The following is a 27,152-nucleotide window of genomic DNA, read 5'->3' on the forward strand; positions in this document are numbered from 1 at the left end:
CTGACTGGAAGAGATCCATATTTATGCATATTCCGAAGAAAGGTGATCCAGCCAAATGTGTAAATTATAGGACAGTATCATTAATATCACACACAAGCAAAATTTTGCTGAAGATCATTCAAAAATGGCTGAAGCAGTATATCGACAGGGAACTGCCAGAAATTAGGCTGGTTTTAGAAGAGGACGTGGAACCAGGAATATCATTGCTGATGTCAGATGGATCCTGACTGAAAGCAGAGAATACCAGAGGGATGTTTATCTGTGTTTTATTGACTATGCAAAGGCATTGGATTGTATGGATCATAACAAATTATGGGTAACATTGTGAAGAACGGGAGTTCTAGAACACTTAATTGTGCTTATGAGGAACCTTTACATAGATCAAGAGGCAGTTGTTCAGACAGAACAAGGGGATACTGATTGGTTGAAGGTCAGGAAAGGTGTGCATCAGGGTTGTATTCTTTCACCATACCTATTCAATCTGTATGCTGAGCAAATAATCCGAGAAGCTGGACTGTATGAAGAAGAACAGGGCATCAGAATTGGAGGAAGACTCATTAACAACCTGCGTTATGCAGATGACACAACCTTGCTTGCTGAAAGTGAAAATGACTTGAAGCGCTTATTAATGAAGATTAAAGACCACAGCCTTCAGTATGGATTGCACCTCAACATAAAGAAAGCAAAAATCCTCACAACTGGACCAACGAGCAAAATCGTGATAAATGGAGAAAAGATTGAAGTTGTCAAGGATTTCATTTTACTTGGATCCACAATCAACAGCCATGGAAGCAGCAGTCAAGAAACCAAAAGATGCGTTGCGTTGGCTAAATCTGCTGCAAATGACCTCTTTAAAGTGTTGAAGAGCAAAGATGTCACCCTGAAGATAAAGGTGTGCCTGCCCCCAGCCATAGTATTTTCATTCGCATCATATGTGTGTCAAAGCTGGACAATGACTAAGGAAGACCGAAGAAGAGCTGATGCTTTTGAATTGTGGTGTTGGCGAAGAGTATTGACTATACCATGGACTGCCAAAAGAACGAACAAATCTGTCTTAGAAGAAGTACAACCAGAATGTTCCTTAGAAGCAAGGATGGCGAGACTGTGTCTTACATACTTTGGACATGTTTTCAGTAGGGATGAGTCCCTGGAGAAGGACATCAGGCTTGGCAAAGTACAGGGTCAGCGGAAAAGAGGAAGATCCTCAACGAGGTGAATTGACACAGTGGCTGCAACGATGGGCTCAAGCATAACAATGATTTTAAGAGTGGCACAGGACGGGGCAGTGTTTCGTTCTGTTGTGCGTAGGGTGGCTATGAGTTGGAACCGACTCTACAGCACACAAGAACAACAACATTCTACCCCTGGTAATTCCAGGATATTCTCTTCCTCTGGAAGATTTCTTGATTCTTTGTTTTGGGAGCTTGCTGAAGCCAACATGATCTGCCTCTTTATGTAATTTGATATTGACTGTTTTCTTGGAGCTATCAATAAGTTATTGTGTTTATTTTATATTTGCTTACTGTGTCCTAGCTACATGTTTTGTTTTGATATGCGTGAGCTTGTTTGATTATTGGTGCCTTTGAAACTCTAACGTCCTTTCACCAGGTGGTTAGGTTCGTTATTGCGTATATGAGCCCAGGAGTCCATTTACTTTTCTTGTATGGATTTAGCCCAGGTGTCCAGGTAGTCAGTCACCAAGTGTGTGGTGCAGGCTCTCACCTACAGTCCTAGATGTGCAGGGTGATTGGTGTAGGCACAGGTGTCTGGCTGTAGTAGGGGTCATGCACTGAGCAAGGTAGGGGACTGACAGCTACCCCTAAGTATCTGGGAGGAATGCATGTCGCTGTTTCCTAGAGCATGTAGGTGAGTGGGTTTTGCAGCTGAGGTATGGGCACCCAATGCTGTTGGCTGCAAGGACTGGGAGGCACTGCTTATTCTTGGATCCCTTTCGTGGGTGGCTAGGTGGTGTGGGTGAAACCACCAGTCCTCAGGCCCCTGATGTGGGTAGGTGAGGACCCTGCTTAATAGGCAGAGTGGTGTCAAATGTCATGAACTTGCCACAGCTGTTGAAGTGGGCCCACACAGGTCTCTGCAGGGGTGAAATGCATTCACAATCCGTGGACCGTTTATGCCTGTGCATAAGCAAAGAAGCTCTACCTGCCTAGAGTTTTAGGAGAACAGATAGATTATTTTTTTCCTGCTTGTTAATTTGCCCCCTCTCCAAGGCTGGGAGAGTGACTCAGGGTACATAGTGGGTCCTACTTCCAGCTCAGGGGATGTGGCAGTCTCTGAAGCCAGCTCAGACTCAGTGCAGAGTGGGAAGGGGGCAGGTAAATAGGAGAGAGGTTTTTCCCAAAGGGGTGCTTTTTGATCCTTGCGGTAGGTTAGAAGCATGTAGTTATCTTTTGCTGATTGAGTGCCGTCTTCCACTGATTCTGGAGGCGTAAGTGGGCTCTCCAGAACTCGGTCTCTCTCAACGTAGAAAATGCACCCTGAAGGCCACTGCTAGTCTTACCGCACTCGTGCCAGTGGTGGCCTGTGGTGTGCCCGTTCCCACCGGGTCAGGTCTGGCAGCTCCTCACTGCTTCTGAACTGTCTCTTCTTACCCCTGCCACTCAGACTGATTCCTCAACTTTGCCTTTGTTGTTCAGGGCTCCTAGATTGTTGTATATAATTGGTTCACTTGTTTTCTTGGATCTTTTTTGTAAGAGGGACTACAGGAATCATCTGACTACTCCACCATCTTGGCCCTGCCTCCGAAATAGTATTTCTATGCTTAGAATTTACAAAAAAAATCAGAAGTTCTGTTTTTCTCAAGCCTAAACCTTTTCCCCCTCGGCAACCACCTTCAATTTTTTAAGCTGTTTCCTGCTATTTATCTTCATACTTAAATATTAAAGTAAGAGTCTTTTACTGTCATTTAGTAATTAAAAAAAAATTAGACATCTGTCAGTTGTTTTTTCTTATATTTCCTTTACACAGCTAAGCTCATTATTTGTTCTTTTGCCTAATAGTTACTCTTAGAGTTCAATTATAGAAATTCTATTTATTCAGCAAACATTTAGGGCTATGGCCTGTGCTTCTCATTGCTTTACACCTTGGGGAGACAACATGAAATGCCAACACTCATCTAGCTCAAGGTGACTGTCATTTTTTTGATGATGATTAGCATTCTTTTAAGTCAGTATTTTTGAACCTGGGAGTTGCAACTCATTAACGAGTTACAAAATCAATTTAGTGGGTTGTAACCAACATTATAAAAAACAGAAGAAAATATCAGCATTCAATAAAAAATGGTTGATATAATTCCTATCATCTTATATTAAATACAGCAACAAAAATTTAATTAGGATACGTAATTAGGATAAATATTGATTTATGCAATCTGTGTGTCAGATACATATGTGTGTATATACATATAGATACATATATGTATGTTTTTTGTGTATTGGGTTCCAATACAAAATAATAAGGTTGAACATATGAAATTGTTGTTTCTGTAGATCCAAAATAGTAAAATACTAGCAATTTCATGTGGTTTAACTTACTGTGTCTTATTGTGGATTATGGACAGTATTGGTTTAAATAATCTCATTTGGTTTGCATTGAAATAATAAATATTCTGTTTTCTTAGCTAAGTTTTAGTTTCTTCACCTGTGAAAAAAGAATAATTGTACCTAGCTGAAAGAGTGTTTGTGAGGATTAAATGGTAATTACTTAGCATGACCTGTTGCCAATAGTAAGCACCGAATAAATGTTAGCTGCCATTAACATTGTCATCATTCTAGCCAGTGTACCACATTTGCAGCCACCACCCATCTCTCAGTGTCTGTGTGTTGCTATGATGCAAAACAAGTTTCACTGGAGCTTCCAGACTAAGATGGACTAGGAAGAAAATCCTGGCGATCTACTTCCGAAAAATCAGCCAGTGAAAACACTGGATCACTGTGGTTCAGTTCACAACCTGTCATGGGGCTGGTGCAGGACCAGGAGGTGTTTTGTTCCATTGTGCATGGGGTCACCATGAGTTGAGGGCCAACTCAAAGGCAACAACAACAAGCTATTTGTATCATCATCATCATCATTACTGCCCCTCCCCAGTTCTTGCCCCTTGCTTCTTCCATCTAGTGGATCACACATGGAGAGTTGATTCTTTCAGTCACAGAGTGGTAGCACATTAGCAAGATCTGCCTCCGGCGGCATCCAGGATGGTTTTAGATGGTATACAAAGTGTGGGCCAGCCTGGGCTCACACAGTGAGAATGTTGTCCTCTTCACAACTCTCATTTGGATTGCCTCTGGAAAAAAGCACGCGCTTGATGATGATGTGTCTTTAACACCCTTCTATTCATCCTTTCTGCAGATATTTACTGAACACCTTCTATGTGCCTGGCCCTGGTTGGACTTGTTGAAAGAGATGAAGATAACTGCAGTGAACAAGGCCAATGGGACCTAGCTGTTGGGGAGCTTATATTCTAGTGTGGGGAGACAGATGATAAATCAACAGATTAAAAAATATGACAGTTTTCTATGGTCGTCAGTGTTATGAAGGCAATAAAATAGGGTGGTGGAATAGAGAGTGACTTGGAGAAAGAGATTTATTAAGGTGGCCAGGAAAAACCTTTTCAGAAAGGTGATATTTGAGCAGAGAGCTGACTGGTGAGAAAGGGACAACTGTAAAAAGCTCAGAGGATTCATGTCCAAGGCAGAAGTAGCAGCATGTGCAAAGAACCCAGGTGACTTTCAGGAAAAGAAAGACAGACAGTGTGGCCAGTGAGGTGTGTGCGGAGCAGAATGCTGACAGAGGAGAGGAAGGTTGTACCCGTATCATGAAGATGGTTGGGCTTAATAAGGAGTTTGGATTTTGTTCTAAAGTATGATGGGAGACCAATGAAGCCATTGATGGGCTTTAAGTAGTGAGATGATAGAATCTGATTTGTGTTTTTCAGAACTACACTGGCTGATGGTTGGAATTTAGGCAGGCAAGAACAGAAGCTGGGGGTCCAGTTAGAAGGTGATTGTGGTAGTCCCTGAGACAGAAGGTGGTGACGCGAACCAGGGAGCAGGCAGTAGACGTAAAGGAGTGGAAAAATTCAGGCTGTAGTTTTAAGATAGTGTCAGTGTGTGTTGATGGATGGGGTGTGGAAATGAAGAGAGGAATCAAAAATGAGTCCTAGAATGGTGATGATATTTTATGACTGTGGAGAAGACAGGCTTTCCTTTCCCTGATGACATTTTCATGCTGCCATTTTGCATGGATTTATCCCTCTGCTTATGCCCCTCCCGGGGAAGGAAAATCCTCCTAGGGCTATGGTTGACTCAAAGCTCTCAAGTTCTTCCTTTATCTGACCTGAATTCTTCATGCTGCATTTCAGGTCCGGGTTATGCCCTCTGAGGAGATGGAAAACAGCTGGTTATATGGGGGTCCTTGTGGGCAGGGCAGATGGCGCTGTTAATTCATCCCTCTGTTATGAGAATTGATGGCCTATAGCCAGGACGCCATGTTGATATTTATGACTGGTTTCTATGAAGAGTTCATGCTCTCAAAAAATGTATTGTATTCTGTTTTCAAAAGGAAAGTTGAAGACGGCCTGAGCAGTGGATATTTTTTTCCTTTTCATTTTCCCAACATATAATACAAGTTGCATTACAATAAATTCAGTCAGTTCAAATGTTTTTCATCTGAAAAATTGAATACATTATTTTTTTCACCTAACTGCAAGGGGTGAACTTTTTATATTTTTATGGGCTTTGTTGTTTTTACTTGTCACAGTTGCTGGTATTAGTTCACTAGTAAGTAATGACTTTTCTGTATTGAGAAAGACAGATGACTTATTAGATGTCAGAGGCCATCTGAAACATTTTCAACTCAGCATTTTTAATAGCTGTTTTTTTGTTTTGTTTTCCTTCTTTTTCTATTTCCCTCATCCACTGTGCTTGTGTTCTAGTTCTCTCTGTTTCTTTCTTTCTGTCTGTCTCCCTATCCCCCCCACCCTTTTTCTAGCTCTCTCTTTTCCTGTCCGTGTCTTTGTTGGCCACCTCTTTTGTGTATCTTCTGCATGTTCATACTACATCTTCGCATCCATCCAGACTCCTTGGGAGCTGTTGACTGATGCTGGGTAACTTTTTGTACAGTTGAGCTCTATGGGTTTCCTACAGTAAACGTTCATAAGTATCTATAGGTATGAATCTGTCCTTTAAAAAAAATACACACACACACACAAGCGCATTGTGTTCAAGGCAAGCATCTGTTTTTGACCTCATGGACACTTTGTGCTTATCCTCTGTCTGCTGTTCACTCTGGGGTTCTTTGGATGCCATAAAAAAACTACCGCTCCCTCCCTTATCTATTATTAACAGATGCTGGACTCCATGAGCATCATTTGAGTGTGCTCACGGTCTCTGAAAAGATGTCTATTAATGGAATTCACACCATTGAAACAGAAGTGTAATGTGGGTATGGCCAGCTTACATAGTAAAAGTGGGCTTTAGTTGGGGAAGTATCATATCACCATGTCATTGTGTTTGGCACACAGCAGGTGTTCAGTAAATATGTGTTAGAGAAATGAATGTCTACTTGCATGTTTATTGGGAATTGCAGCATAGGATTGCCCAATGGTAGAGTTGGGGGTGGTTTGAACGGTGAACAAGACTGGCATTATGTTAATGAGTGCATGTATTCCAAGGAGGAAAGAGACAAAGATAAAAACCAGAAAAATGTCAGTAGTGATGAGTGCTACATGGAGAATTAAAGCAGGGTGATGTGCTATGGCATGGCTGGGTGGTCAGGGAAAGCTGTCTGAGAAGATGGGGTCTAAGCTGAGATCTGAGTGACAACTGGGAGCCTATCAAAGGAAGACCAGGGAGAGGGAAGAGTCAGGTAGAGGAAACAGAGGATACAAAGGCTCCGGGAGGTGCAGCTTGGAGTGTTTGTGGTGCAGCTGCAGAAGCCAGCAAGGCTCTGCTGTGGGCAGCAGGCAGCCATGGTAGGCAGCAGGGTCAGACCAGGTGGGACCTTATGCTATAGGCTCAGTTCATACTTCTGAGCTTGATTTGTAGTGGGATGCCTTCAGAGGGTTTTAAGTGGGGGAATGGCTTACATTTTTAACATATCCTGCTGGCTGGTGTGTGGAGAATGGATTGTAGGGAGGCAAGAGGTGAAACTGCAGTGGTATGTACTGGATGTCTACCATCTGTTAGAATTTTTCATTAACTTTTACCAGAGCTTCGGATGGGGAGTATAGAATGCTTTCTTTTACTGATCCTTGTGCTGGGGCAAAGATTTCTGGCTGCTTCCCTTATCTATTATCTCGTTATTTTATTGATAATTTTTTTATTTTTAGCTGTGCATATTACCACCCCCTCCTTTCATGTAGCTAGGTGCTAGGTGTGGCATGTGGCTAAGTGGAAGTATTGTGTGGAACTTCCAGAAAGTCTTCTTAAAAGGGAGAGAACATTTCTTTCTTTTGACCTTCCTCCCATTCTGCTGCCTGGAGCTGGATGTGATGGATGGAACTCGAGTATCCACGTTGGACCATGAGGAGCAGGACCACATGCTGCAGTTAGCAGAGCATAGAGTTAGAAGGAGCTTGGGTCCTTATGACTTCTTGGAGCCACCATACTAGCCTTGGAAAATCTGTCCTTTGGACTTCTTCTGTTGTACCAGAGACGTAAACTATTGTTTAGGCTATCGATATTTTAGTGTTTTTTTTTTTTTTTAACCCCTTTGTAGCTGGACAAAATCCTAACTGATACAGGTGTTCATCTGACAAGAGCAGGGACAGAATACCCAATAAGCAAGGTGCTTACTTGTGCTTACTTACTAATTTGTAGTACACAATTTCACCTGTTTTTCCATCACAGATTAGCAAGTAGATATAATTAAGCCTGCTTACTGTCAGCTTGTGCTTACCTTACTTACTGGTTAGTTTGCCCCTGCACAATAGTCTTCAATTAACAATAATTGTGAGGAGAGTATTACTGGATGCTTTCTATATGCCCACCACTGTTCTAAGCCCTTTACATAAAGATTTTTCCTTAATCTCCGTAACAGTTCTGTAGGATAGATATTACTTCTGGGACTCTGAGGCACAGAAATGTTCACTAACTTGCCCAAGGTCACACAGCTAGTAACTGGAGGACCTGGGCTCAGACTCCTGCTTGACTGACTCGAACATTTTGTCTATCACTTTTTTGGACTACCACATTCCTGGCAAAGACTCTGAAAACATTCCCTTAATCATTTAGGGAGTGAGGCCAAAGGGATGATTCAGGAAGCAGATCTGTGTCACGTGGTAGTCAGGGAAGGCTAACTGCTATAACCAAGTTTTTGGGGACTCAACACAGTAGAAGCTTACTTACTTCTTACTCATGTAAAATCCAGTTGAGATTGGGAGTGAGAGGAAGCTCTTCTTCATGCAGTGACTCAGGGGCCAAGACTCCTTGTACTCTCCCCCGCGACATGCCTGGGGGCCTCAGAGTTCTCTGCTGGGTGCTTTTCAGCCAGTCAGCATATACAAGGGGAGAAAAGATGTGGAGGATTGTGTGGGAGGTTTGTTTGTTTTTTAATTTTATTGTGTTTTAGGGGGATGTTTACAGTGCAAATTAGTTTCTCATTCAAAAATGTATACACAGATTATTTTGTGACTTGGTTGCAATTCCACATTGTGTCGGTACTCTCCCCCTTTCCACCCCGGGTTTCTTGTGTCCATTCCTCTAGTTTTCCTGTCCCTTCCTGCCTTCTCATCTTTGCTTTTGGGCAGGTGTTGCCCATTTGGTCTCGTATACTTGATTGAACTAAGAAGCACTTTCCTTGCTTGTGTTATTGTTTGTTCAAGAGGCTTGTCTAATCTTTAGCTGAAAGGTAAACTTCAGGAGTGGCTTCAGTTCTGAGTTAGAAGGATGTTTGGGGGCCACAGTTTCGGGGGTTACTCCAGTTTCTGTCAGACCAGTAAGTCTGGTCTTTGTGAATTTGAATTTTGTTCTACATTTTTTCTCCCACTCTGTCCTGGGCCCTCTACTGTGACCGCTGCCGGAGTGGTGGTAGGCACTCTGTCAGTGGTGGTAGCCAGGTACCATCTCGTTCTTCTGGGCCCAGGCGGATGGAGGCTATGGTTCACGTGGTCCATTAGTCCTTTGGACTAATATTTTCCTACTGTGTTTGGTTTTTATCATTCTCCTTTGCCCTGGACAGGGTAGGACCAATAGATGTATCTTAGATGGCTGCTCTCAAGCTTTTAGACCCCAGACTGTGTGGAAGGTTTTGATAGGCCAGGTTTAGAGATGATGTTAGACATCACTTCCCGTAATCCATTGCTGGTCAGTCACATGGTCATGCCTTACTACAGGGCGGGGGCGGGGTGCAGTGCTGGGAAATGTAGTCTAGCTGTGTGTGCCCAGGAGGTGCAGGAAACAGATTTTGGGAAGCACGCTGTAATCTCTTTCACGTGTGATTGTTGGGAGTGGAGGTTCTGGTGACAGACCACCTGCGTTTATTTCCCACCCTGGCTGCTTGTTAGCTGTATGACCTTGGGCAACTCACTTGCCCTTTTTTACCTCAGTTTTTCCATGTGTGCAGTTGGGGTAATAATAGAACTCTTTTGAGGGTTAAATGAATTCATATGTACAGTACTTGCACCAGTGCCTGAGACATAGTAAGTGCTCAATAATTGTCAACTATTTTTATTGTTTAAAGCAGAGACATTTACTCAGACCTAAACTTGAGGACCTGTCTTTTGAAGAGAACTTTCTCATTGAGCCCTAGGGTGGCACGGTAACCAGAGAAGAGGTGCTTTGAATCATATGTCATCACTTAAGAGAAACAATGGTGACATGCCAAGAGTGCTTGCTGCTCCTGGAGCCCTCTGCTGTCATGAGTGGGTCCTCCCAGCCTCTCTGGGGTGGGGAGCAAGACAGGGCTTCCTCCTGTTTGTGTAGTCAGAAGCCCAGTCTCATGCTGCCTGTGAGGAAGATAGCCCGTGAGCGTCCTTGCACCTGGAATACTTTCTCAGACAAAGTCCTGTCTCTTCTTGAAGACTCAGCTCAGTTGTCATCTGATCCCTAAAGCTCTGGATGGAGCCCTGGGTCAGTGTCACTTAGTCCCTTTATTGTGTACCCTGGGCACTTTATCACAGCCTGTTTCATATGGGTGGTGCAAATAGTTAATGTGCTCGGTTGCTAAATGAAAGTTTGGCAGCTTGATTCTACCCAGAGGCATATTGGAAGAAAGGCCTGGAAGTCTACTTCCAAAAAACCAGCCATTGAAAATCCTGTGGAACACAGTTTCACTCTGACACACATGGGGTCACCATCAGTTGGAGTCAACTTCATGGCAACTGTTTTTTTTTGTTTTTTTTTTTTCTGTCTCACATGGTAATGAGTCAAATGCCAGATTGTTTTGACCAGATATAGGTTTATTGAAGGCACGAGCTGTGTCGTTCTCATCCTTGTCTGCCCCGCAGTGAGGAAGGTGCTGCATAAAGTCTTGTTGAATGTAATCATTGCTTTTATTACCTACATACATGGAAAATTTTGTGCCTGTTGTGTTTATGCTGAATCAGTGGTAGATAAATTGGTGGGTAGTTTGGAATAAAAACAAGTGGGTTCTTTTTAATTTACACTGTTTAATATTCGTGTGGGGATTTTTGCCGTCTTTCAGCTCGGCGGTTGTAAAATTCTGTTTTAATTTCTGCCATTATCATAAACAGCATCATCTGGTTATTATCTGGATAGAAGATGCTGCATCCCAGGACTCTATTGAACTAAGATGAAATAAATTGTCAGGGTAGGACCTATAACTATTGTTGCTTTACCTTCACTCTTAGCTAAGAAGTCCACTTGGTGATTTGAGCTGGTACATTTACACTTGTGGGTTTAGATTCCCATATATACATATTTACCCATTTTTGGTAACCCACAGAAAAACGCTTACCTTTCTCTGTGAGTATTTGTATATACACACATCTATAAAAATGAAATTACCCACAAAATCATTGAAGATAGAGCTTAGCAAATTCTGTACGTGGATACAATCAATGGTGCTGCGAGATATAGTTAAACAGGTGATGGAGTTTAGTTATTAAGCTCGCATAGATTGTTTGATATACTGAATATTTCGTGGAGTGCTATTATTTGTATTCTCAAATATTTTAAGAAGATAAGCTTCTAAATTCACTTTGGGGCTCTGTGTCATCAAATTTCATCCCCACTCACTTAGAGCCCTAATTGACTTATACTCTCTAGACCCATTTCTTTGCTTCTGTTTCTCTCTGCTCCCTCTAATGTGCTGTGAGTTACACTGGAAGGAACAATAAGATTTAAAGGAAGAATTAATTTAGAAAGTTAGGAATAGAAGAGATAAGGGAAAATGAGAAAAAGCGGCTTAGTATTTTGTCTTGTAAATGGCTTTCTTCTCGTAGGCCAAGAAGCCCATTTATCCAAGGAGAGGAGGCGTGTAAATGAAATGGATCATGAATGTAGCTATTACAGTAATGAATTTTAACACTCACTTTGTTATGTGATAGTTTATTTATGAGTTCCTTGATCATTCAGATAAAGACAAGAAGTTTATGGCAGTAGATTATGTCTTGTTTTCATAAACATATTCAGTAGTTTAATAAACATAATTTATTTTTTTCTCCTTAAAAATCAGCAAAATTTATGAGAGATTATCTTAGGGTTAATGAAGTCTAACATTAAGGAAATATTACCCTGTAATACTTGGGCCTTCAGCGCTAGACTTGTAATTGCTTAATGCTCTTTTCTACAGGCTGTTTTTATAAAGTACATGCTTTGTACCATTAATCCAGTTTTTAGAAGTTAGTCTTAGACCAATTCATTGGGAGTTATGTATCCATGTTTATATTTTTCTGTCACTGTTTTCATTAAAAGATGTAGTAAAGAGTTGAAAATTTAATGTAGGAAAAGGGGGAAAAGACAATTATGTGTATTTGCTCCTAGGAAGGTATAATGCATGTATTATCACGGCTTCTGCCTTGGAAACCAATTCCCTCTTGTGGTTGTCTTCACCACAGGTGAGAATTTAGTGATTTGTGGGTCCTGGGAGGACAGAAATGTAAATGCCTATTGAAAGCCATCAATAGTTAAAATTTGGAGCCCCATTAATATAGTTCAAGTCAGAATGCACTTAAGTAATGAAAAGCCCAGTTGACAGGCAGGAGTTTCCCATTCCCCAGTCAGGCCTGCCAATTAGCTGGTGTAATGGATGCCGAACCCCCAAGATGGGATTGAAAGTGGCTGGAGAGGGCAGCTGGGGAAGCCCACTATGGATTTTAGTCATGTGCATTTGACTGTGTCAGCTCATTCTTTTTTGAAATTGAATTTAATGTGTTGAAAAATACCCTCTTGATGAATTAATGAACTAAAAGAGGTATTGATATTTGAATAGTGGTAGAAGCAAAGCTTCCCACCACCACCACCACACTCCTCTGCCCTGGTTTCCGTATTTTAAAAGAGAAAGCTTGGCAAGGGCAAAGTTTAAAGGCATTTTCTCGGAGGCTCTCCCTGCTTACTACTGATGGGTTGGATATGGAAGGAGGAGGGTAGTGGATAAAGACCTCAGATCCATCAGTGACATAGCTAATCTCTTACTGATTTCAACCCTTTTGATGTTTGCCTTTGGGCTATTTTGATGTTCTTTGGCATTAAGATGTACACGTGCTTGTGATAGACAAAAATCAGGGAACGTGAAAGTTGTGTAGACTTGAGTCGAACCGTGGGCTCAGTGGTGAGGAAGGATATCACACATACATGCTGTCCTGTCCCCACCCCAGAGAACTAGAATTAGATTTGATTCATACGTGCATTAAAAAAAGAAAAAAAGAAAAAAGATTGGTTGAGAGTTCACTGTGAAATCTTACTGTTCTGGCTCTAGCATCCAAGAATTCACAAGGATAAGCTTCTTGTCCACTTGGAACTCATCATCCGTTTAGAAACGTTCTAAGAACTTTTAAAAATTGAAGGAGGAAGATGTGAGAAAAAGGAGAATGTAGCCTAAAAAAATGATATATATTAATTCCATGAGCTTTTTTTTTTTTTAATTTTTTAATGCGTAACTTTTTAAAGATCTCAAGGTTTTATCTCCCAAACAAAGGGAGGCAGTAAGACACGGTAGCAACATGGAAGCTTAGTGTGTTGGTACTGTTTTATACTAGGACTGGTTTCAGACCATGTCCTGTTTTCCCTGTAAATGCAGGTGTTCGGTGCCCAGGCAGTTGAGCGGGGTGTTAACACAAGAAACGCGGGCCACATTCACCTTGTAAAAATATAGTGGGCTTTGAAGATGGATTGCTTGGGTTTAAATCTTGGCTTCACCACTTACTAACTCCATTTCCTTGGACAAGGAACATAACTTCTCTGAACCACAGTTTTCCTTATCTGTGAAATGGGGCCTATAAGAGTTATCTACTCTACAGAATTCTTGGAGACATTCACTGATACAACTCAGACAAAATTTCTTAGAATACCTGACTCATACTAAGCTTTCCATGAATGTTATTTATTATTTTATTGGCAACTATATATGGTCACAGAGTCTCCAAGTGGTGTAAATGGTTAATGTGCCTGACTTCTGACTGACAGGTTGGAAGTTTGAGTCTACCCAGGGGTGCCTCAGAAGAAGGACCTGGTGATCTACTTCTTAAAAATCAGCCATTGAAAATCCTATGAAGCACAGTTCTGCTATAAAACACAGAGGGTGGCCATGTATTGAGGTTGACTCAACAGCAAGGTTTATTGGAAACTCCTATGTAATCTGCTTACTCACTTCATACCACTCTCTTTGTCAGTGGCGCACCATTTTGTGGACAGATATTAGTGTGACCAGAAGGAAGGGAAGCTTCATTTATTCCTACCAGGAAAGAAAGTGACTCCCGGAAGGAATCGAGACTTACTTTAATCAGTCAGTGGGTGTGCATACATTATCCCTTTCTCATTTCTATTTGCAAATTTGGTCAGAATGCTCAGGGAACAAGGTATCTTGGATAATCCAATTTTCTGACTAACTGATGACAACACTTTCATTTCAACTTTTATTTTTGAAAAGTCTTTCTAAAATCCACTAAAGTCCTTTGTTTCCTTAGGAAGTATAGTGAATAGTAAAATTTAATCTTTCTTTAACAGTGAAAGATTTCAGAGCCAGTTCAGAAAATCTCTTCATGTTGGTCAGAAATATAAAGTAGGTATAGAAGATTGGACCACATGTATACTGAGCCCAGGACTGCTCTCAAAAGAGTTTTTAATAACGTTCTTCAAGAAACTTTCCCTTAGTAGAGTATGGGCAAGAAATTATGATTGATGGTTCTGGGTTTTTGGGTTTTAGCTTTAAAAATATATATACATTACAGGAAAATCTCTCTTACCTCAAGCCTTCAGTGGAGTCACACACAGTAGACGTGTCACCTTGAGAAGAATAACTACTTTATTGTCAGAATCAAGGATGGCATTGTGGCAATCAGTTTACTACTTGGGTAAACGAGATACAGCCTAGCTTTTTTCCAGCTTAGAAATCTTTCTTATTTGTTTCCCCCTTACAGTGAGTGGTATACAGTTTCAAGTCAGTGTATTTGTTTTTTCTTGTTCTAAGCCAGAGCTTTTTGGTAGCCAGGTTGGGAGATAGTGTGTTGTATTAGATCTAAAAAAAAAAAAGAAAACCAAAACCAAATCTGTTGCTATTGGATCGATTCTGACTCATGGAGACCCTACGTGTGCAGAGTTGAACTGTACTCTATAGGGTTTTCAAGGCTCTGAACTTCAGAAGCATATCACCAGGTCTTTTCTTCCGAGGAGTGTCTGGGTGGGTTGGAACTGCCAACCTTTTGATTAGTAGTTGAGTGCTTAACGGTATACACTACCCAGGGACACCTGTTATATTGGTTAGAAACAAACAAAAAAAAAACCTGTTGCCGTCAAGTTGATTCCGACTCATAGCGGCCCTACAGGACAGAGTAGAACTGCCCCATAGAGTTTACAAGGAGTGCCTAGTGGATTTGAACTGCCTACTTTTTGTTTAGCAGCCATAGCTCTTAACCATTACAACAGCAGGGTTTCCGTTGTATTGTGTAGAGCCCTGGAATTGGGAAACTTGGTTTTTAGATCTGCCCCTACCTTGTTTGGCTGTATGATCTTGGATTTGTGGCAGACTCTCTCGCAACCTCAACTGTCTCCCCTGAACAATGCTGGGGTCCTAACAAGGCCGATTAAGGCCTGTAAAGGCCCTAAACACTGATAATCTGTGGTGCCCCTCCTCTGCTTACTCGCGCTTTCAAATGGGATGTGAGTTAGATATGTACACATGTGTGTACATATATATGTGTGTCTTGGATATCCATGATGTAACTTCTTTTTAAACGCAACTATATATATATATATATCAATATTATTATATATAGTGTTAGCAATTGAATGAAAAAGTGATGTATGCTACTTTAGCAGAATGAGATGAACTGGATTAAAAAATTTTTAGTGGGTGCTGGGTGCTAAGATTTTTACTATATACCATATTTTCTATATATTCTACAACAAAGAAAATGAGTAAGTAAACTTTGTAGCTTTAACAGTCAGTGTAAAATTCTGTTGATCTCCCACAACAAAAAATTAACTTTCACCCATTTTGCTTTAAATGGCTCATAGTTCAATTTTGATGCTTGTTTTGTAATAAATGCTATAATTATTAATGAACAAATGGAAAACTGTCATAAGAGAAAATGCTCAAAAAACATTATTGTGTTTTATTTTTAGATAGATCTTTCATCTCTAACATGTTGTAATTAAAAACATTTCTTTGCATTGTTTGCTCTTACAAACTTTTCAATGATTTCATCACAATTAAGCTGCCAAACACTATGTACTTCCATACATAACAAGGATAATGAATTGAGTCTTTCTTGAATCCCTGTTGTGTGCTCACTTTTCCTTGTGTCCTATCGGCTTGACATCTATGGGTCTTTGCTTTGGGAAACTGGTGCCCCTGCTTTGTTGATGCCCCAAGCATGTGCTTACCTTGCTTATTGTGTTATCCCTCCCTGAGTACTAATCCGTGCTTTCTGAGGTCTCATCTGTTTGATCATTTTTACTAAGAGCTTCTTGAATGTATCAGACTTGCTGTCTTTGTTTACTCCTTCGTTATAATTAGGAGGCTTCAGGAACTGTTAGTCAGCGAATCTGGTTGCATGGGATCCCAGTTACGGGGGGTAACAGATTCATTTCATGCTTACTTTATCCTCCCTTCTTCAGTTTTCCCTCCTCCCTGTCTTAGCTTCTCACTTTCTCCTCTTTTTCTCCTGTCTGACTCCTCCTTCCTGCCCCAGGTTCCTCCCCAGCTCATCTAGATTATTGATCGGAAATCACCAACTAGTTTCTGTAACCGTGTCATCAACGGCTGCCAAGGGTCTTGTCATTATTCCAGCCACACACAGTAAATGACTGGGGGAAAATAGCATTTTCCATCTCAGGTACAAAGTATTCCAATCTGTGGCTGAGCTGGGGTTTTTGTTTAAACTGCCTCTGAAAGTCTTTCTGCAAAAGCAGCCTGTTATGCAAAAGCTGGGAGTTATTTCACAGAGCCCCGTTTAGATTCTCTGAATTTTCTGTACTTCCACATTTCTTGAGCTCGCCCTTGCTTCCTGCCTGTGTGATGCACATTGGAGGAGGTACACAAAGGAATTGTGCAAAGTTTGGAAGCAACTAGCAGGTGGGTTTGCATTTTTCCAGGTTAATTCACTTGATGAAAAGCTGCTGTGGGTGATGTGTCATATATCAAAGGCAGGGCATCAGTAATCTTTGCTCAAGGGCACAGCTAACAGACAGATAGACGGGAGAATGAGATGGAAAAAAGCAACTCATCCTTTTCTGCTAACACCACAAAGGAGATAAAGGAAGATTTATGAGTCATCTCGGACCACATACCAGCAAGCAGCACACCGTATTTTTCACATGTTCCCAAAATTGGTGGTGGAAGGCAATCTGGTTGTCACTGTGTCCATCCAGTCCTGTAGGAAACAGTGGGATCCTTGGACCTTTTGGCTGTGGAGTCAGCTCTTTGCCCCCCCTGCAAAGAGATGTGTGTGTTCACACTCGGCGTCGGTACGCACTTTCCAAGCATCTTTGCCCTCTTTAAGAAAGTGACCTCTGTAGAATAAAAAAACAGAGGATTACCTGAAGCAGATGTGGCTAATGAGTCCTGGACACTTAGATGATGCAGACTTTTTCAGCTGACACTCACCTATTTAATTTTACTTTTGTGATAACCAGCCTCATGTGTTTACCGATTTTGGGTGTGAGGAAGCGGGGAGGAGGGGGAGACTGTTGGTTGCTTTTTTTTTCTTTTCCTACCTTTGAGTTGAGCCAACCTTGGCCAGACACAAAGAGGGCTTTGCAGCCCAGGTTAATTTGAATGGGCTGTTTTGTGTGGTGTTAACCCAGGACACTAGTTACTAAAAAAAAAAAAATAGGGCTTCTTTATTCGGGCAGCTCAGCAGCTGTCTCTGAAAGTGTTGTGAGGAACAATTGATAGAAGTGTGGAGAGGCTTCTGGATATTTCTCTCCCCAGCCTTGAAAAAGGCACCTGGATTGCAGCTGGGTCACGCCTGGGTTTGTGACTGTTTACTTCACATGGCAATTTAAAAAGTACTGTAAATTCCAAAAAATGGTTTTGAATTTTTTTTTTCTAAGGCCTCTGCAGTGTGCTACATTTTTTGTTGAGAGGCATGCAATTAACATTCCGTGCAGAAGGGCATGATTGATTCTGCACAGTGGTGGCTATATGAGCAAACCTCATTTAGACAGCTGAGTGAAATATACAGGGCAGAGGAATTTATGGGACCCAGAGAAGCTCACGTGCAGAATGAAAAGGAGCCGCCTTCCCCACTTTCCTTCCGCCCCTGTATCCCAGCCCTCACTCCCTCAGAATTGCTCCCCATCCAGCCGCCAGGGTGCCCACTCTTTGTCGTGATGCCGCTTCGCCTGACATCACCTGGCAGAGAAGATTGAATGCCACTTAATCATGCAGCCCTCCTGTGGGAAGCATAGAGTATGTAATCAGATAGACAGGAGGAGCTTTCAGAATCTGTTATGTGAGGTCGACAGGGACTCTGACGGAGTCCTAGAAAGATGAGGAGGGAGCGGAGGATGGCAGCTCCAGCTACTACACCATATCCTAAGAAATGCCCCCAAAGAGGGTGGCTTGCTAAGTGTTCCAGGCTTTGACACTGACCTTCAGCAGGATGGGTAATTTGCAGGGTTGGGCATTCACCTCAGAAGATACGGGAATATCACCAACTTACTTTTGCCAAGTGAGCTCAGTACAGGAATAGATTAGTTTTATGTTGTTCACCAAAGTATCTGGCACATAATTGCTTTTATTTGTTGTTGAGTTGGCTCCGACTCATGGCGACCTTACATATAACAGAATGAGATGTTGTCTGGTTCTGTGCCATCTCCACGATCGTTGGTATACTTGAGTCCATTGTTGTAGCCTCGGTGTGTTTTGAGTCCCTTCCAACCTAGGAGACTCATCTTCTAGCACTATGTTGGACAGTATTCTGTTGTGGTCTGTAGAGTTTTCATTGGCTAATTTTCAGAAATAGATAGCCAGGCCTTTCTTCCTAGTTTATCTTAGTCTGGAAGCTCTGCTGAAACCGATCTCCATGGGTGACCCTGCTGGTATTTGAAATACTGGTGGCAAAGCTCCCAGCATCACAACGACATGCAAGCCACCACAGTATGAAAAACTGGTAGATGGTTGGTGGCAGGCACGCAGTAGGCTGTCTATAAACAGTTGGTATATTGAATTCACTTAACTCTCACTGGGATGTGGGGTGCTGGAGAGAAAGCATTTTTAGGTATTTGGTTTGCTGCTCTGTCCCTGGTGCCCTAGGCAGCATCTGTAGTGTGTGCTCGATAAGCATTTGTTGATAGAGTGTGTGAATGACATTGTGGAATGACGTCTGGTAGACAGAGTTTCTCATTTCTTTTGAGTCCTGACGTAGGGATGGCTTCAACTAAGGTGGGAAATGAGAGGGAAGTTTTTTAGCTTCTTTTGAGCCCTTCTCTGGGGTTCAGATGCTTCTCTGTTGCCTTGTTCATGGCTCTCACAACCCCTTCTAGTCTCCATTTTCTCTTGTTTTTTCCTAAAAAAAAAAAATTATTGTCCACTTAATGACTTAGTACTGTGAGGAAGACTGATATCATTCATTGACTCTCTAGTGTAAATTAGGCCAAAAACTTAAAATTATTTCCTCTTCAAGGGTCTTTTTGAATTTTTTGAAAGTTGTTCGATTGGAATCTTTTCCTGATATATTTGTGCTTTGTGTCTGTAGTAGGCTGAAAAATTGCCTCCCAAAAGATAACAGGTCCTGACCCCTGGAACCTGTGAATATTATCATATATGGCAAAGTCTTTGCAGATGTGATTAAGCATTTTGAGATGGGTAGATTATCCTGGATTATCTGGGTGGGCCCTAAATGCAATCACATGTATCGTTTTTAAGAGGGAGGCAGAGGGAGATTGGACCCCCACACACAGGAGAAGGCCATGTGAAGACAGTACAGAGAGAGATTTGAAGATGTTGACGTTGAAGACTGGAGTAATGTGGCTGCAAGCCAAGGAATGCCGGCAGCCACCAAAAGCTAGGAGAAGCAAAGAACGGATTCTCCTTTAGAGCCTCTGGAAAGAGCACAGCTTTGCCAACGCATCGATTTTGGCCCAGTGATACTGATTTTGGACTTCTATCCTCCAGAATTGTGAGAGAATAAATTTCTGTTGTTTTAAGTCACTAAATTTGTGGTCATTTGTTACATCATCCATAGGAATGTGATATAGTCCCTGAAGGCCCTGGTGTTAGCCTCTCACCACTCCCAGATGGCAGGCACATCAGGGTCAGAACTGGTCAGTCCACTTTTTTCTCATGGACATACTTTATAGGTGAGGACTCTAAGGGAAAGAAAAGGGGCAAATTATTATATGGATATCTTTAGTAATTGCTCCACTGTGCATTATCATTATTTTAGTCTCATAACAACCTTGTACATTGAATGGATAATAATAACCTCATTCTACAGGCAAGGGAACTGACTATCAGGTTGTAACTTACATAAAGAAAGACACCCAGCTAGCAAATACCGAAGCTAGGATTTGAATGTAAGTATCCCAGATCCCACCCACTGCTGACAAATTGGTTCCGACTCACAGCAACTCCATAGGGTTTCCAAGGCTATAAACCTGTTTGGAAGCAGACTGCTACACCTTTCTTTCAAAGAGCTGCTGATAGTTTTGAACTGTCGACCTTTTGGTTAGCAGCCCATAGCTTTAACCGTGGCGCTACCAGGGCTATCCTAGATCCTAGTTCAGTATTTTATCCCTTATCCCGTGCTACTGTTTTTCATTTCTGTGCACACACTGTTTTCCAAGTCTCCAGCTAGAATCAGACACAGAGATATTCCTCTTAAGTTCTGTTCCTTTTCTCTGAATGTGGTCCTTCAGTCCCAACCTCTGTTACATTAAATTAATTTGGCCCAACCTAGAAAAGGCTACTTTTACCTTATGTCAGAGAACTTGACCCTGATAGCCAGGTAGAACTTTGAAGTTCTTTAGTGTAAAAAACAAAACTGTGTTATAGTACAATACGATTGTGTGTGTGTGTGTTGATGTGGGTGAGTGTGTGTGTGAGAGGGAGATGAGAGAGAGAATTGGGACACATGCTGGGATTATTGTGAGCTGGAAATTAAAAATGCTTTGGGGGGTTTTTTTTGGATGACAAAATGTAACTGGTCTCACAGGACACCCCCTTTTTCAGACACAGCCTCTTCTTGAATCACCCAGAGCTAGCAATTCAGAACTGAGATATCAGTGTAGAAAGAACATTATTCCAAGGAGAAGTCAGGCATAATGGAAGCTGGAACCCATCAAGGATGGGCAAAGTGGGTGCGTGTCCTATGGAACATGCAGGGTTTGAGGGAGTGTTTTGATTGTAGAAATTACAGTTAGAGGTTTGCTTCAGCCTTCATGCTGTCAGATTGGGGAAGTTTAACTTTGAGTACAGCTGCTAGAGACATACAAAGTCACCATTCTCATCTGTGGCAGTCCTTGCTGATTCCAGCAAATTATAAAATTATACAACAGGAGCTGAGTGTGATACCACTACTTCAATTGTTACAAGAAAAACCTTCCAAATCTGAGCATTATTAAGAAATGAGCAAATGCCTTATTTGCAACAAGTTTCTCCACTGCAAGCACACACACACACACACACACACACACACAAAATATGCGGCAGAGAAAATTGGCAGTCTTCTGATGATCAGATTTAACAGCTGGAAGACTCCCATTCAAAGTACTTTTGTAGTAATAAAGCTAATAATTTTTTTCACAAACTGCCTTGATAGCCATAATTCTGTTTTCTTAAGATGTCTGTTATCTATACTTGAATGAAAACACACATACCTATTTTGGTCCATCATTATTGTAAGTATGGCGGGAGGTTAGTGTTGTCTTTTCTCTTTATATTTTCTTCCTTTTCTCTCCCTTACTTTTTTTTTTTATGTATGTCACCCTATATTTGTAAGTTTTTAATATATAAAAAACAACGAAATAATATGCCATTTCTTTTCAACATTGTTCATGTCAGGCGTTTCATCCTCGTTTCTGCCCCACCCTTTGACTTCTGTAGTCAGTGGATCAAGAACTGTGGTTTTAAAAATTTAATTAAAAATTTTTTTCAATTGAAAAGGTAGTATATGCCAGAGTTAAAAATATAAATAGCACCAAAATGTATGAATGGAATGTAAGACTTCTCCTCCACTACTTTCCCTTCCCTAGGGGGGAAGTTTTTTGTGCAGTTCTCCAGAAATTCTCTGTGTATATTCAAGCAAAGGACCATATATTCAAAGAATCGTGTAATAGGAAAATAAAACTAGATTGGCCTTGTGCAGGCTGAGAGCAGGAGGGGGCAAAAGAATGATGGATGAGAGAGAGATGGATGGGTGAAGTGAGCCTGGCGGTGACCAAGTTGTAATTCAGAACATTGTGCAAACTCTTGTTGCATGGATCTCACACCATGTTATTTCATCAAGGAATAGGGCGTGGGTTTAGAAGTTGTAGAAATCCAGGAGGAGAAAGTGAGTTCCACAGTGTCATTGTTTGCTATAGTCCAGAGTGAGAGAACTGTGAGTAATGGGGTAAAATTAAGCAGAAAGGAATTTAAGCTGGGAAAATCAGGACAAATTTCACAATGGGGAGAGTACGTGGATATGGTGTCCTCAGGGAGGTAATAGAAGCCGAGGCACTAAAGGAGCTAGAAACAAGACTTGACAGAAAGCGTGAGAAAACGGACAATGGGGAACTGTCCCTGGGGATTGGTGCAGTGACCTTAATCAGGTTCTTCCCTCCATAGCTCTGGATTCACTGATTCAGTCTCAAATGATCAATGGAAAGAAACAATTGCTTGGAAAATGGCCCTAGGGAATAATAGCTATTAACAGTAGATACTGTCTGACTCTCCTGTAAGAATTAACTCCATCCATCCATCCATCCACCCATCCACCCATCCACCCATCCACCCATCCACCCATCCACCCATCCACCCATCCACCCACCCACCCACCCACCCACCCATCCACCCATCCACCCACATATTCATTCACTTATCCATCCCTTCATCCATTTAATATAGTTTTCAGCACCTACTACATATATAGAGTATTGAGGGTACTTTAGGTAGGGTGGTCATAAGTCATCTCTGAAGAGGAGATGTTTATGGTGAGATTAGTGATTCAGAATGGAAGGAACTGAGGAAGAACATTCCAGACAGAGGGACAGCATGTGCAAAGGCCACGAAGTATGAAAAGGCCTGGCCAGTTGGAAGATCGGAGAGAAGACTGATGTAACTGGTGTGATGGTTAAGATTGTGTGTCAGCTTGGCTCGGCCATGGTTCTCAGTGTTTTGGCAGTTGTATAATGTTGTGGTCACATTCCTGTTGAAATTTGATATGTGATCACCCCCTTGGTGGAATCTGCTGAATGATACTGGTGGGGGTGGGGTCTGTGGCGGCTCACAGCCCCCTCAGCCTTCATCTCTCCGCCTTCTGCCACCTATTTCCTTCCTGCTCGCCTTGCAAATGTTGTTGGCTTCTTCTGGATCCGAAATCTGTCTCTCCTCTGACCTCTGGTTCTTGGGACTTGAGCTAGCAGCTTACCTGTCCATCTTGGGATTCGCTGATCTTCACAGCCTGTGGGTAAGAGTCCTGCTCCCCAACCTGTCTATCTTGGGTTCACTAGCCCCTGAAGCTAAGTGACTCAGGAGAAACCTTGCAGCCCTGCCTGCTGACCTTGGGGATTCCTTGTCTGTCACAACCTGTGAGCAGGATCCATGCTCTCCAATCTGCTCATCCTGGGTTCACCTGCTTCTGTGGCCCTGTGAATCTGGAAAGGACTCTATCCTGATCCAAAGAGTTGGGACGTTCCAACCACTACAATCACATGAGCTGTTTCCTTAATATAAATCTCTCTCTCTATATTTATGGCAACCCTGGTGGCGTAGTGGTTAAGTGCTATGGCTACTAACCAAGAGGTCAGCAGTTCGAATCTACCAGGTACTCCTTGGAAACTGTATGGTGCAGTGCTACTCTGTCCTATAGGGTCGCTATGAATCAGAATCGACTCGACAGCAGTGGGCTTGGGCTTTATATCTATTTATACCCATTACTGGTTTTGCTTCTCCAGAGAACCCAACCAAAGACAACTGGCTAGGTAAAGGGGGATGAAGAGGCTGAAGAAGGAGTTGAGGAGTCAGGCAGGAACCAGATTATGCAGGGTCTGGTGGGCTCATACTAGGAGTTTGATGTTTATTTTAAGACAATGGGATTTAGGTTTAGATTTTGGAGGGTCTTTTCTTTCTGCTTTCAGACTTACTTTATACCCATTGGTATCTACTTTTTAGAAGTCAATTGTGGTTGTCAGAGAAATGTGGGAGGGTTGTTGAGCACTTTTATGAAGAAAGGTATGGTACAGGGTTTGTATTGCCAAGTGTGGGAAAGGCAAGTTTGGCAACTGGGTGAAACTGGCAAAGGGGATTCAGCCTGTCTTATAGTTATGTTTTTGCTTCAGGTGGTTAGGGTTTTCAGGAAAGGGCCATCGTATGAAGGTAGTTAGTACCGGAAAAGGACCACCTAAGATGAATCAAAATACTATGGTAAATAGGAAAAATAAATTTGGGATTTAATCTCGAAAACTGAAACTCAAAATTATATATATATTTTTATCAAAAACATTCAGTTGTAATTGTAGTCTAATTCTTAGAACAAAAAATTCAACTATTTAATTTTTTTGCCATAATTTTTCTGACAAGATGTCATGTTGGCACTGTCTTTTACTTCATGTTTGTGTTCATAGTATAATCATAAATGTTTGATTTTGCAAAATTTGGTCCTCATCAATTTTATAAGAGCCTTTCTCAATTCTTTGATATTTAACTCAGTCTCTTATAAAATTCCTATTTTATCATTCTCTTGATTTTCTCTTTTTTGATTGGCAGTTAGTCTAAGGGTGTAAGATTAATGGTTTCTAGTGTAATTTGACCATTTCTCCAACATCAGTTCAGTTGACGTCATGAAACCCCACACCTTCTGCAGAAGTTTCAGTTTCCTTTTGCAGTTTTTTTTTTTTTACTGGAGTTTATGTAACTTTTGGCCATCAGTGTAAGCCTGACAGACATAAACTGTTGACACAGTCATCAGGGATGGATGCTGCTTGGGAAGGATGTTTGAGAGGGGGCCAGTTTTATAAACTGTGAATTCATTCATGAGCCTTTTCAAGTTACGATGACTTTTGCTTCCCTATGCAGATTCAAAGCTGAAGTACTCCAATAGCAGATATTTAAATATTTGAGGCTGCTCCTTATAATAATTAAGCACCTAACGTGTATCTGGCTTTTGGAAGGGCATAAAAGGTACGAAATGCTTTGTACCTTTTGGTATCATCACATATCTAATTGGGTTTAGGTGTAAAAGTGTATCATTGTTGGAGTGGGAGGAGACATTTTGTAGCCAGAGTGCCCAGCCCCTCAGTGTGCTCTTGCTATGGTGTTTGAAGGAGTGAGTGGTGGAGAAATTCACCAGGGCTACACGGATAGGCAGCTTCACTCTGGGATACAGCTTGAAATTTGCTTCTGGAAGTGGGTGGATCTGGGCCGAGTTTAAGGGGAAAAAAAAAATAAAATGGAAAGTTTTTCCTCTTGTTAAAAAAAATTTTTTTTTTTTTCAGAAAATAATATGAATGTTTCTCCTCATCCCATCTGAACCACTACTGACATTCTGGGCCAAATAAGTCTTTGTTGTGGGGCTGCCCTATGCATTGCAGGAGATTTACCAACATCCCTGGCCTCTACCTACTAGATGCCAGTAGGAAATGATCCCCTCTACCCATGGAAACCAAAAATGCCTTCAGACGTTGCCCAATGTCCCTGGGGGACAAAATCACCCTTGGCTGAGAATCTTGATCTAGAGATAGTCCAGAGAGGTTGCAACAGAAAGATTGGAATATGCTAAATAGGTAAAGGAAGTGACCACTTCCAGTTCTGGCCAATTTACTGGGCTCTTAAACACAGTCCTTAGATCCAGGGGAAGGATGTTTCTTACTTGTATGGGAATGAACCCAGTGGAGTCTCCTTTGGGTCCAGTGGAACAAGCCTGGTGAGAGGGACACATTGGGAGCATCAGAATTCTGGATCAGGTGGGACCCGGGTGAAGCTACTGGGAAGGTGTCAAATGAATGTCTTCTATGTCCTTGAGTTGTGGGTGACCTGAGGTCCCAGGACCATTGGCTAGGGTATTCATATCAGCTCACCATTCCTCAATGTTATATTTGCCCCAGCCTTTTTTTTTTTTTAGTCCTTAGGTCAAGCTGTTTCCCCTACTGTGAATACCCTCTGGCTTTCTGGCTTTCTTTATATCTTTGTAAATATGACCAAGTTTTTAAGATCCAAGTAAACTCTTTTTTTGTTGTTGTTATTACTCCTCACACCTCCCTGAAGACGAGCAAAACTCTGGTATGAAGCCTCTTCAACTTCTCTGGCCCACGTGTGAGTTCTTCGTGCTCTAACCCCCCACATCACTCATTAGAGCTTTTATTTGAGCATTTCATCAAAGATAGTTTTAAAATTTTGTGGGCCTCTCTCATCTCCCTGGCGGAATTATAAACTCTTTCAGGGCTTGGACTGTATCTTTCTAATCCCCCTGATTCGTAACATAGCATAGTAGGTACTGAGTCAATTCTAAGTGAACCAAAGTAGATTGAAGTAAATCGGCTTGCTCATTCACTCAGCATTGTGTCTTGCAGATCCTCTCCACACACTCCAGCCATAACTCTTTACATAGTTTGGGGAGACAGTACATGGCTTGACAGTTCTCCAAATATAAAAATAATTTAGCTCACACTTAATTTTTATAAGAAGGTAAGTTTAATATTGTCAAGCATTACAATTTTTCTTTTTAAGTTCTTACATCCTTTCTGTTTCTCTTAATGTCATTTTGGCTTCAAAGAGTGTAATTTTAAAATTATGAGTACTGTTGGACTTGTTAGTGTTTCTTCTTTTGTGTATATAATGTTTCAAGAGCTGTTGATGGCTAAATGTCGTTTTTGTACTTTTTGGATTCATAACAGTTCAATTACATTCAAAAACAATTAATAATATGTATCTTAGAAATAGCTGTCATGTATCTGGTGGATATGACATATTGTTAGGTGTTTCAAGTTAAAGTTCTGTATCCAGGCCAAGTTTAGAAAGACAAGGAGCAGACTGTTTTATAGACAAGCAGAAGAATACAGCAAATTTATGACAAAGAATACTACCATAATGTAGCCATGCTTGGGAAACTCGCTTCTCAACTCAAAAAATAAGCCAATTATCAGTAGCCTATAGCAAATACTTTTTTGTTGTTGTTCCTTTATTTATATCTGGTTTCATTCTGAAAACAGCCGGAAAGCCTGACAAGTTAAAGGAGAAGATATTACCACTAAATACACACCACCCAAGGCAGTTTTCCCAGATTCTTGAGGGAAGCTTGCTCCAGCTCAGACACATTGGCTCTGTGATTTTTAGAATTTAAGCTGGGATGAAAGCTCTTTATAAAGGGTCATTGT

The 27,152-nt window shown here is 41.5% G+C and overlaps 2 protein-coding genes across 13 annotated transcripts in view; both read left to right on the forward strand.

Annotated features, from left to right (window-relative positions):
• The window catches only part of LOC135227856 (leucine-rich melanocyte differentiation-associated protein-like), a 464,639-nt gene that overhangs the window by 391,321 nt on the left and 46,166 nt on the right, over positions 1-27,152 (forward strand). Inside the window, exon 5 of the transcript XR_010318035.1 lies at positions 1-27,152. This exon is cut by the window's right edge and continues 46,166 nt beyond it. The gene's annotated coding sequence lies outside the window, so the exon portion shown is untranslated.
• The window catches only part of LRMDA (leucine rich melanocyte differentiation associated), a 1,290,642-nt gene that overhangs the window by 380,405 nt on the left and 883,085 nt on the right, over positions 1-27,152 (forward strand). The window lies entirely within an intron of this gene.

This window comes from Loxodonta africana, chromosome 16 (assembly GCF_030014295.1).
Source record: "Loxodonta africana isolate mLoxAfr1 chromosome 16, mLoxAfr1.hap2, whole genome shotgun sequence".
NCBI classification, from domain to species: Eukaryota; Metazoa; Chordata; class Mammalia; order Proboscidea; family Elephantidae; genus Loxodonta; species Loxodonta africana.